This window comes from Larus michahellis, chromosome 1, assembly GCF_964199755.1.
Source record: "Larus michahellis chromosome 1, bLarMic1.1, whole genome shotgun sequence".
In the NCBI taxonomy this organism is placed as follows: domain Eukaryota; kingdom Metazoa; phylum Chordata; class Aves; order Charadriiformes; family Laridae; genus Larus; species Larus michahellis.
The window spans coordinates 177488127-177498738 of NC_133896.1; positions in this window are offsets into that span (position 1 = coordinate 177488127).

Sequence of the window (10612 nt, forward strand, 5' to 3'; positions counted from 1 at the left end):
TCTACCACCTCTCCGGGCAACCTGTGCCAGTTTTAAGATGTTAGAACTGAAAGGCCAATGGGAGGAAACAACCGCTCAGACTCCTTCTATGCCTGTCCCCCGCGCCTAAGCTGGGGCTCCAAGGGGTGCCCCAAAGCCCCAGATGCCCCCCAGGCCTGACCTGTTCTCATCTGCCCCACTGATCTCAAGCTCAGCGCGAGTCCAGACTACAAAGTGCATCTGGTAGGGGACAACGTGGCCCTCCCCAGATAGGGACATCAGGTCACCCGGACAGCCCAGGGTCATGCATGCAGCACCACCACCACGGCACCCAGGCGTGGATGGAGGAAGACGAGGAAGATGCCAAGCCCCAGAGGACAGCAGGGACACAAAGCAGAGGGTTTAGCCCCAACCATAGTAGGGTCTTCATCTCACATTCAGGCTGGTGGAGGGGTTCACAGGTAGGTGATGTGAGGGGGAAACCAGGGGCTGCTCCTCGGGTGCCTCCTCTCTCCTCCGGCAGGCAGAGGTCTGGCACGTCCCTGCTTCCAGGGGGAGTCACAGCGTGGAGGAAGGAGCTTCACGGTACTCAAAAATGAGTAAATAAAAATGAAATTGGTCTCCATATGCGCAAATTGGTAACACGGCTGTTTCAGTTGGCTGGTGAAGTATGCAATCTGTTCCTGAGGCGTTTTATGAAAAATTAGAAAAGGCTGGTAGAGGGTTTCTGCAAAGCTTTTTGGTTCTGATTATTCATTTATTTACAAACGATCATTTATACCATCTGGGGCTTTTCAGTGTAACTGAGAGTAAACTCTGAGCTTCGCAGGGCCCTACAAACGTGCCAAGAAGGGAAGACTGCAAAGGCTTTTAGAGCAAATAAAACAAAGGAAGAAAAGCAGTCCGTTGTGACGAGGCGGGGGGGAGGAGAACGCGGGGACGGGGCCCTTTTCCTTCCTCAGCCTTGCTTTGTTTCCCGTTTTGTTTGACATTTGTAATCAAAGCCTCAGCACCTTTGCTTTAGTTATAATAACTGCTGTAGTTATTACATGAGCCTCCGCAGATGTACACACAACCCAAGTTTCTAGCCTCCGGCACTGACCGCTCCCCAGACAAGATGCTTGTTCCTGTACCACGATACGTGTGATTCTGCAAGTTTCATTTATCACAAAGCAGCAGTACAGACACAAGAAAAGTACAGCGGGAGCCAGGGGCTCAAGACGAGGTTTGGCACACAGCACATCAACAGCAGAAAAAGCTTATTCCTTGAGCTTTCATCCCTAACAACATCTGGGAAGATGAATGTAGCTCAGTCACGGTTACTGCAAATTAAAATAAATTAATAACCTGCCAAGCGTGGGACAGAAGTGCTACAGTTATGGGGCTTTTTTTGTGGGAAAACTAATGTGGCCCTTTGGGACTGACAGCATTAGTTTGATTCGCATTGATGACTGTATGCCCATAAACTTCTTTAAGGAGGTTTCGGGGCTCAAAATATTTTCCTGGACTACCCTAGTGGGGAGATTATGGGGAGGAAGTCGGGATGACATTGCCAGCAATTTTGAGCTTTTTCATTTCAAATTCAGCTCAGAGCAGTAGTCACCCAAGGTTAGTTCACTGGCCATAACCACAGGAGTGGTGGTGATACCCAGTAGCTAGATAGCCACTTACCAAAGACACAGTGGAAGGTGACACCTCGCTGTAGGAGGCAGGAAGGGCTTAATAAATATATTAAACCGAATTGTTTTCCTTCTCTATTTCTGATTTGGGCTGCTGCTGGTGGATTGAAAGACTGTCTCTTGCAGCTCAGCGCAGCAGGGCTGGGGTGCAGCCCCGGGTCCCAAAAGCATGGGGTGAAGGCTGGCCCATGCCCACGTCGCTTGATGCCAGACCCTATGGCATGGTTTAACCCCATGCGGCAGCTAGGACCACACAGCCGCTCGCTCACTCCCCCCACTTGGGATGGGGGACAGAATCAGAAGAGTACATGTGAGGAAAAAGACTTGTGGTTTGAGATCAAGGCAGTTTAAACGGTAAAGCAAGAGCCATGCATGCAAGCAAACCAAAACAAGGAATTCATTCACTGCTTCCCATCAGCAGGCAGGAAAGGAGGGCTCCATCACATGTAATGGTTACTTGGGAAGACAAACACCATAACTCTGAATGCCACAGAATCACAGAATGATGGGGGTTGGAAGGGACCTCTGGAGGTCATCTAATCCAACCCCCCAGCCAGAGCAGGGTCACCCACAGCAGGTTGCACAGGAAGGCGTCCAGGCGGGTTTTGAACGTCTCCAGAGTTGAAGACTCCACCACCTCTCTGGGCAGCCTGTTCCAGTGCTCTGCCACCCTCAAAGGAAAGAAGTTCCTCCTCGTGTTTAGGTGGAACTTGCTATGCTCAAGTTTGAGCCCATTACCTCTTGTATGTCCCCTGCTTCCTTCTTCTTCTCCCAGCTTTTTACACTGAGCATGATGTCATGTGGCATGGAATACCCCTTTGGTCAGTTGGGATCAGCTGTCCTGGCTGTGTCTCCTCCCAGCTTCTTGTGCCCCCCCCCAGCCTAATCACTGGCAGGGCCGTGTGAGGAGCAGAAAAGGCCTTGACTGCTTAGCAACAACCAAAACACACTATTCCCATCCCAAATCCATCCATCCCAACTGAAACCATGACATCCTACTAATGGCTGGCCATGTCCGTGCTGTGTAACACAAGGAGTTCTTTTGGGCCCTGTGTGCATGTACCTCCGTGCCACAGACTATTTTCTCAGTGTTTCCCCACATTCAGAGGGTCTGGGGCAGAGGCTGGGCTCCTCTGCAGGCCACCACCGCAGTCCTGGGTTCATAGCTGCAAGGGGAGGAAGGCTATGCACACTCCGAGGTGTGGCAGCAGGGCACAGATCCTGCCGGCATGGCGTGGGAGGGTGGTGGAGGGAGCCAATCTCCATGCCCTGTGGTGCCTCCTCCTCCATGTGAGCAGTACTGGGCGGGAAGGCTCCCTGGAGCCCAGGATGATCCTTTTCCTGGAGGAGTGAAGGCTTTGGAGTCCCTCATGTACTCCCACTGGAGAGGGTGATGGGGTTATTACCTGGTTTGGTGCTGAAGGATTGATCATTTAATCTGTTTAGCAGAAATAATCACAGAATCACACAGAATCACAGATTGGTAGGGGTTGGAAGGGACCTTCAGAGATCATCTAGGCCAACAGATGTTGGACTGGTTCCTCGGTTCCTGAGCAGGTTGCACAGGAACGCGTCCAGGTGGGTTTTGAATATCTCCAGAGACGGAGACTCCACAACTTCTCTGGGCAGCCTGTTCCAGTGCTCTTTCATGAGTGGCAGGAGGCAGCACAGACAGAAACCGCAACATTGTGGTGTGCTCTCAAGGTGAATCTCCTCTAGAACATGAATCATTAATTCCTGTTCCTGGACGTCTCCGGGGAGTTCCCTGTCACTTGTGGCAGAAGACTTATCCTTGTCCCAAATCTGCCTCAGAATCTGATGTTTTTCTTCCAGAGCCAGTTTGTATAAAGTAGCATATTTAGAGACATTTGTCTCACTTCATGCCAAAGCCAAGGGCCATCAAACACATCTTGTTCCCCGTGCATGATGTCTAACACGTGTCTTATCTTTGGAGTACATGCACTACGCTGACTGCAGTGGCATCTGCATGGGGCACTGTAAGCTTAATTAAAATTCACAAAGGACCCAGATGGGAAGTATTTAATAACTCTCTTGTAATATATTTAGTTATGATGATAATAATATAATAGCTAGAGTTTGAGCTGGTGCTTTTATATGTGGGAGGAGCACAGGATGCAGAACTTGGGGTTTCTCAGCATCCTTTTGCAACGGCTGCATTACTCACAACCACAAAAAGCACCACCAGATAATAAAAGTCACCAGTTCCTGCCTGGGGAGGCAAGTCTCACACTATCCTTGTTAGCCCAAGTCCCCGGTTTTTCTGGCTTTTGTGCAGGCCTGGCGTTATAGAGATTCAGCTGGGTCTGTCTGGGGTTGTTGTCTTTAATTCCTACCTAGCAGAGGGTGGTGGGGCTGGGGGGAGAAGAAAGAGGTGTTGGCACAAGAAGAGGTGATAAGGCACCTGTAGCATGAACAAAGGACTAAGACAGAAGTGGGATAAGAAGTCAGGAAAAGGGATGAAAGGACACAGAGCAGTATTAATAACCCTGGGGCTAAGATGAGGGTGAAGTATGATTATACAGTGATCCTAGGGGTCAGAGTTAGGGGGAAAGAGCACGGTGGCAGCACTAAGATTTGGAAATAATTAGTCTGTGAAACACTGAATCAGATGGTGCCAAACATAACCGTTTATACCTTCCTTACACCTTTATCTGTACGTCCCACATAAAGGCTTTTAGAAATGTCTTTGCAAGCTTGGTAACAATTATTGACAGTGGTGTGCTTCTCCTTTTTTTAAAATATGGTTCCCTACCCCCAAGATTCAAGCTAATCAAACACAGAAAGACATATTTCAAAAACTTGTACAATCTTATGTGAAGTGTTAATTGTATCAGATTTGTCTCCAGCTTTATTAGAGAAAGACCAAGCATTTTGCATACCCATGTGGAAATCTAGGTCTTCCCATTCTTTTGTAGTATAAAAACTGCATTTCTAATCCTAGTAGGCAAGACCATGAGCCAGAGGCTTAAAGGTTCAAATCAACATCAAGCGAAGCAAATACTGCAAGAGTGACATTTATTTCTTTTTATGACAAGAGTTTTAAGTTTCTTAAGAGATTGACAGTTAGGCTAACTCTTTAAAAGCCCGTATGAAATGACTTTAGGTCCACAAGGAATGTTTTCTTATTTGAAATTGTGTTCTAGTGCAGTTTTAACTGAAAAGATGAATTTTAGACATTTCGAGTGAACTTTAAGGAAGGCCCATCTGCCTCTGCCTGGAGATATTGAGCTTTTCTTGATTTCCTTGCTAACATAAAATGATGATAGTTGACAAGATTGTGTAGTCACCAAGAAGCTGCTAGGGATTCGTAGCGATAGGATTTCATATGATATCAAAGAACTGATACCCATTAAGGATGTGGGCTCATTAAGTAGTTATTGAAATGTTTTGGCTGGGTAAGTGGAGCTCAGTGAACAAACATATTTTTCAAAAGAAACTCTCTTGTGGAGAAAAACAGTTGATCAATGTTCATCTTAATGCGAATGAGTAGATTATACAGCCCAAGACTGGCAAAAACCCCAGGAATTAGATTCAGCCTCACTGTACAACTTTCTCTTCCTCTCCTGGGCATCGTCTCTGCGTAAGGGGCAAAGATGTCACAGATAGAACCTACAAGATTGAGAAGTGCATGTATCATAGTTTCATTCTGTGTTTCCATGCAGGGACATGATTTAATTTTTTAAATGTGCATCAACGACAAATCTTGCAACAAAAAAAAGAAGCGGTGGCCCCCATACTTGACTGTAGCATGAGCTTGAACTCTGGTAGACTTACTTTGTATGCTTAACCACAACACCAGTGACATGTCAGCAGTTTATGGACTGGAAAACAAAGCCATTAAGTTCTTTTGGCATTGTGTTTCTCACAACAAAAGAAGGTCTGAAGAAAGGGAGTTACAAAAATGTGTTTTACACTGGAGGCCCATTAGCTCTATTGGTCGGAGAAACTGCTTTGCAGCCTCCACCTGCAGTATTGTGTGTGAGGGATTTATTTTATGCTCTGTTCATCACAACAAACAGACCTCCCGAGTAGCAATGTGTGTTCTTATATAAAAGATAATTTGGGGGCTCTGAAGACTTGAAACTCAAATTTGGTCATAATTATTAGAAGGTCACCTAGGAATTCTGGAGCAGTTTGTTTATCCTGATTCCAGCCTGCTAGGTCCAAGAAAATACACTTAATTCAATCCAGGTGACTCTCCATTAAATATAATCTTGTCTTAATTGGTGCCACCTTGACCTCTACTTGTGAAGTCTGTTTTGTGGTCTACAAGTCTAGCTTTAAGTGCTCAAACACACATTTTTCCATCTGATTCCCCATGATTTCATTATGACAACAACACACTTCATACCAGGCACTCCATGTGCGTGTGAAATGCAGGGAAGGTTTAGTAACGAGACAGCGTCCATGTGGGATGGTGGTTGATTCCTCAGGCTGCCGGTCATGATGGGCTCCATTTCTCATGCCCAGCTTAGTTATCACAGCCTTTAAGATGTCCAAGATCAAGAGATCAGCGAGTGATTCAGAGGTGCTGCTCTCTGGGGCTGCCAGATCCTGGCTGCTTCTACAGCCCATGGAGAGTATTGCCAAGGTTAATTAGCCCAGCCAGTCCGGTGAGTGCACGTGGTGTAACTATTACACCCTGTTGCCAAGCCCAGGTCTGGTAAATAGCAGGAACTGAGCTGACCTGAAAGCCAAAAGCCACTCACTCTCCCCATCATGTAGGTCACAATGTCCAATTTATGTGACCACTGGGTACTCCCCGTGACTTTCAGTTAATGTCCTCGCTGGTGTGCTTTCCTCCTTGAGGTAACCCTCTTAGCCTGGCACCCCTATAGCAGGCTTGAATTTGCCCTAGCGGGGCTGCTTCCAGAAGACCTCAGCCTCTCTTAATGATTTGACTCTTCAGCACTGCTCTAATGAGGTGAGTAACAGGAAGGTTTGAGGTGCTCCTACGAAGTGGTGGACCGAAGAGCATTAAGAACCGCAGTTCAAAGCAGTGCATCAGATGCCCTTCTCTTGGCATCAGGGCTTTTAATCTGATCTGGCATTTCAAGCTGATGAAAAGATTGCACTGAATTTCCACTTCTGACAGTGGCAGAGAACAGAAGCTCCTTTATTTTGCCAAAAGCCGCAGTTTCCATTCTGGGAAGGAATACAGGAGTTAAGTAGCCCATATCACGGGCGATAGCCAAGAGGGAGCTTGTCATGTTTGATCAGTTGCTGGTGGTAGGAGATTTTCTGTGAAATGCGGTTAAAAAAAAAAAGTGGACCCAACCACTGACATAAATTAATACACTAATTATATTAAACCTTGGCTCCAATGCTGGCTGCTGCTTCAGAGGGATTGAAAAACTGAAGTTCTGAATTATGTACCAAACTCAGGCCACCGATTCATCTGGCAACATTTACAAATGTCATATCAATGCTTTGCCAGCGAAGAACAAAGTAGAAACACTGACAGGTCCCAGCAAGCTTGGAATAGATAGAAGTTGGATAGAAATTCATGTGGAGTGCTTAAAACATGTACGATCTGGATTGAGCTGTGGGTTGGCGTCTCAGGTACTTTACACAAGCAGGAGATTTGAAAGCTTTCAGGTAAATTATCTGAAAATCAGTACTGTTAATAAAACTGCACCATACAGCATAAGGAAGCCAAGCACTGCTTGATACAATGGACAAACATATTCATTGTCAAGACAATATAAAGTGTATTTTTATATGCAGTGTTTGAATAGCATCTACATTTTGCACAGCAGAGGGCATGTATTTTGGCTTTCTTTTGAAGCCACAGCTGCTGGAGTCACGTGGCATCGCGGGACGCAGCCGCCATTTGAGATGGGGGCAGGAAATGGTCATTCTCGGGGCCGCGGAGAAAATTTAAAAATTGAAATTGTTTGAGAACATAGAAAGCAACTCTACAGCATTATTGGTTTTGAGCCAAATTCCAAGTTTGAACCCTAACATGAAGATTTTTATAATGATATTGATAATGCTACCTGACACCTTGGACTAACCTGAGTCATTAAGATCCTGATGTACTTTATTATGGAAAAAATTTTCATATTGCTCCCCAAGAGCCACATGCAGTTCTTGAAGTAAAATCTGGGCTTTTCAGCTTCCTGGTGGCATTGTGGGATTCAGCATGTGCCACCTTCAGGCACCTGGGTGGGATTTTGTTACAAGAAAAGACAATCTGAGTGTCAGAGATGAGTGGGGAGAAGTGTGGGACCTGTTAAATCTACCTAAAAAGAGACTGAGATTGCAAGGTCCCGGAACAAAGGTCTCCTGAGCAATGGTGGTCCAGGGAGACAGCACAGGGGACCTTATTTTTTAGAGTATGTTTAAAGGAGTCAGTTTAGAGGCCAACCAGTGTTTTATGAACATGTGCTGTGACTTAAATTTTGCAAAGCTTAGGCAGGATGAAGTGGTGATGGCTAGAGTGAAGGGGTGGCTCAGTACTGCCATACATCATGTTCACAAGACGTTGCCAAACCTCCTCTGTGGCCTCAGGTTGTGCCAGTCTGATATGTTGGTGTACTACACAAATAGATGCTCAGAAACTCATCCGTGCCAACAGATCTCACTGCAAGCCAGGCTTCAGTCCTGCCATGATTGTTGGCTTAGGAGTAATAGGTCACCATTTCACCTGTGAGTGCCCCAAAGTTTACCCCCAAAGCCCATGTGGACATGCTGACCTCACTGGGTTGCAGCTACGAAGTGTGGCCGCGGTACTAAATCAGGATCTGATGTCAGAGGAGGCCAGGCATGACTCCCCGCTGGAGAAAAGGTAGGACAGAAGCTCACACAGGCAACTAGTTCCACAGGGTCTTATTTTGTGCTGGGTCCAATCCAGCCACATGCATATGCTGTGGTGACCCCCAAGGTACTCCAGAACTGCTTTAGCTAAGCTGAAATAATTAACAAACTATTGCAAGATCCCTCAAATACATTTTTTTCCCTCTCTTTATATTCAGCTGACCATGGTTTTCAAAGCACGTTACGAGCACAGAAAAGCGTCGTTCATTATGTGGGTGTATTGTTCCACGTTTGACAGATGTGTTTCCAAAGAAGTTGAAATTCACCTGGCTGGTGTTTTCTTTCACAGTAGCTTTGGCTTCCATGGTACTGTGCCAAGAAAGACATCTTTATTTGTGCCCTTAACTGTCAGCGGTGTCCAAGAAAGACACCTTTATTTGTGCCCTTAACTATCAGTGGTGTCAGCAAATTACTGGCAACAGCACACATTAGTGTCTTCATCAGAGTGAGGATTTATGATGTCACCACTAAATCCATCAGGGACATTACATCCTTATAATTCATAGCTGACTCTTGAACACATGAAAGGAATGGCAATGCGCCAGCTAACAAGGAATAATTGTGTTACTTACCTCAGCCATGATAATTTGCTTAAATAATAAAAATACACTGGTGCAACAAGGAAAAATGAACACACTGATAAACACAAAGGGGAAAAGCAGGGGAGTACTGAGCAATACATTAAATACCCATCTTTTTGGCAGAACCATTTTCAGTTTCTGATATTTTAAGCTGATGGAAGCTTCGATCAATATTTGCACTTCATTCAGTCAAGAGGAATGTGGCAGCATTATTTAAATTTCATTTGATAACCAAAAGGATGGCAGTGCTGTATGGCAAGAAAAAATTGTACGGGCAGCAAGTTGCAATCATTCGGTATTTTTAATGCAAAATTGATTGACTGTGCCTGAGAGAGGATATTTAGTGGGTATTCCAGAAGCCTAATTTCATCTGGGAAGGAAGCTGAGCTCACTGATGAAAGGAATTGCTAAAAACAGGCCCCCAGTGTAGATTTCTGGATTCTTCACTGCTCGTGTCAGGCTCACCTTTTCTGTGAACTTTTTCTCAATGAGAAAAGATTCTCAAAGATGGGAATAGTCAAGCTAATCAGAGAATGGGATTTCTTTTCCCACGAAAATATTATTACCACCATTGTTATAATTAACGTTACCATTGCTTTTACAAGGACCATTGCCCAAGCAGAGTTTTGCTTCAGAATTGCAAAATGTTGTGTGGAAAGTACCATTTTCTATACGGAAAAGGTATCAAGGTTCCTTATAGGAACTGTAACCAGAGTGTTTCTATGAGCTGAACACGGTGGAGAACATCATTCATGCAGCGCTGTTTCTTGCTATATTGGCTCATGGGCCTCCCGGCTACTGCGAATGATGGGAAATGTAGTCCAAACAACACACTTGGAGAGGAGAATTAGGGCACAAACAGATTTCTGCGAGATTCCATATCAGTCGCCTTGGGGTCTACACAGTGAAGATTTTTAATTTTGAAAGTATCCATTATTGAATCAAAACACCTCTGATTTTTAGCACCCAAAAAAAGCCTCTTTCTCTACTCTCCACCCTGAAAACTCTTTTTAAAAAGCCTTTTTATTAAAAGACAGCCTCAATGGAACACTTTCAGTCAATTAAAATTAATGCGTTTTTGGTAAAACAGACTTTGGTAAAGCAAACTGAAAAGGAGAAGCGTACGGTGAAGACATTTGCCATATTAACCCATGCCTAATTTATTAAATGCTAGAAAGGATTCTGTAGTCAAATAGTTTTGCTTTTCAAAACATCATACTTGAACTCGGGGAAGGGAGGGAGAAAGGAAGGGGAAGTTTGGTGTAAGAAATCATCTATACAAGCTACAAAGGCTGCCAGACAAAATATTAGTCTTCTGTTAAATTATACGGTGTGATATGGAAACACTTGCATTCCTTTTTCAGTTTCTGAAACGCAAGGAAAGAGAAAAATAGTGACAAAGAAACTGAACCTCAAAAGCCAAAGTAAGGGATGGTATTCTCCACGCCGTGGTAATCCCCAGTTTACACCAGTTTGGTCCCCAGTGGCAAGGGAAGGTAAACTCCAGCGATTTCGCCACCACTATCCTGCAGC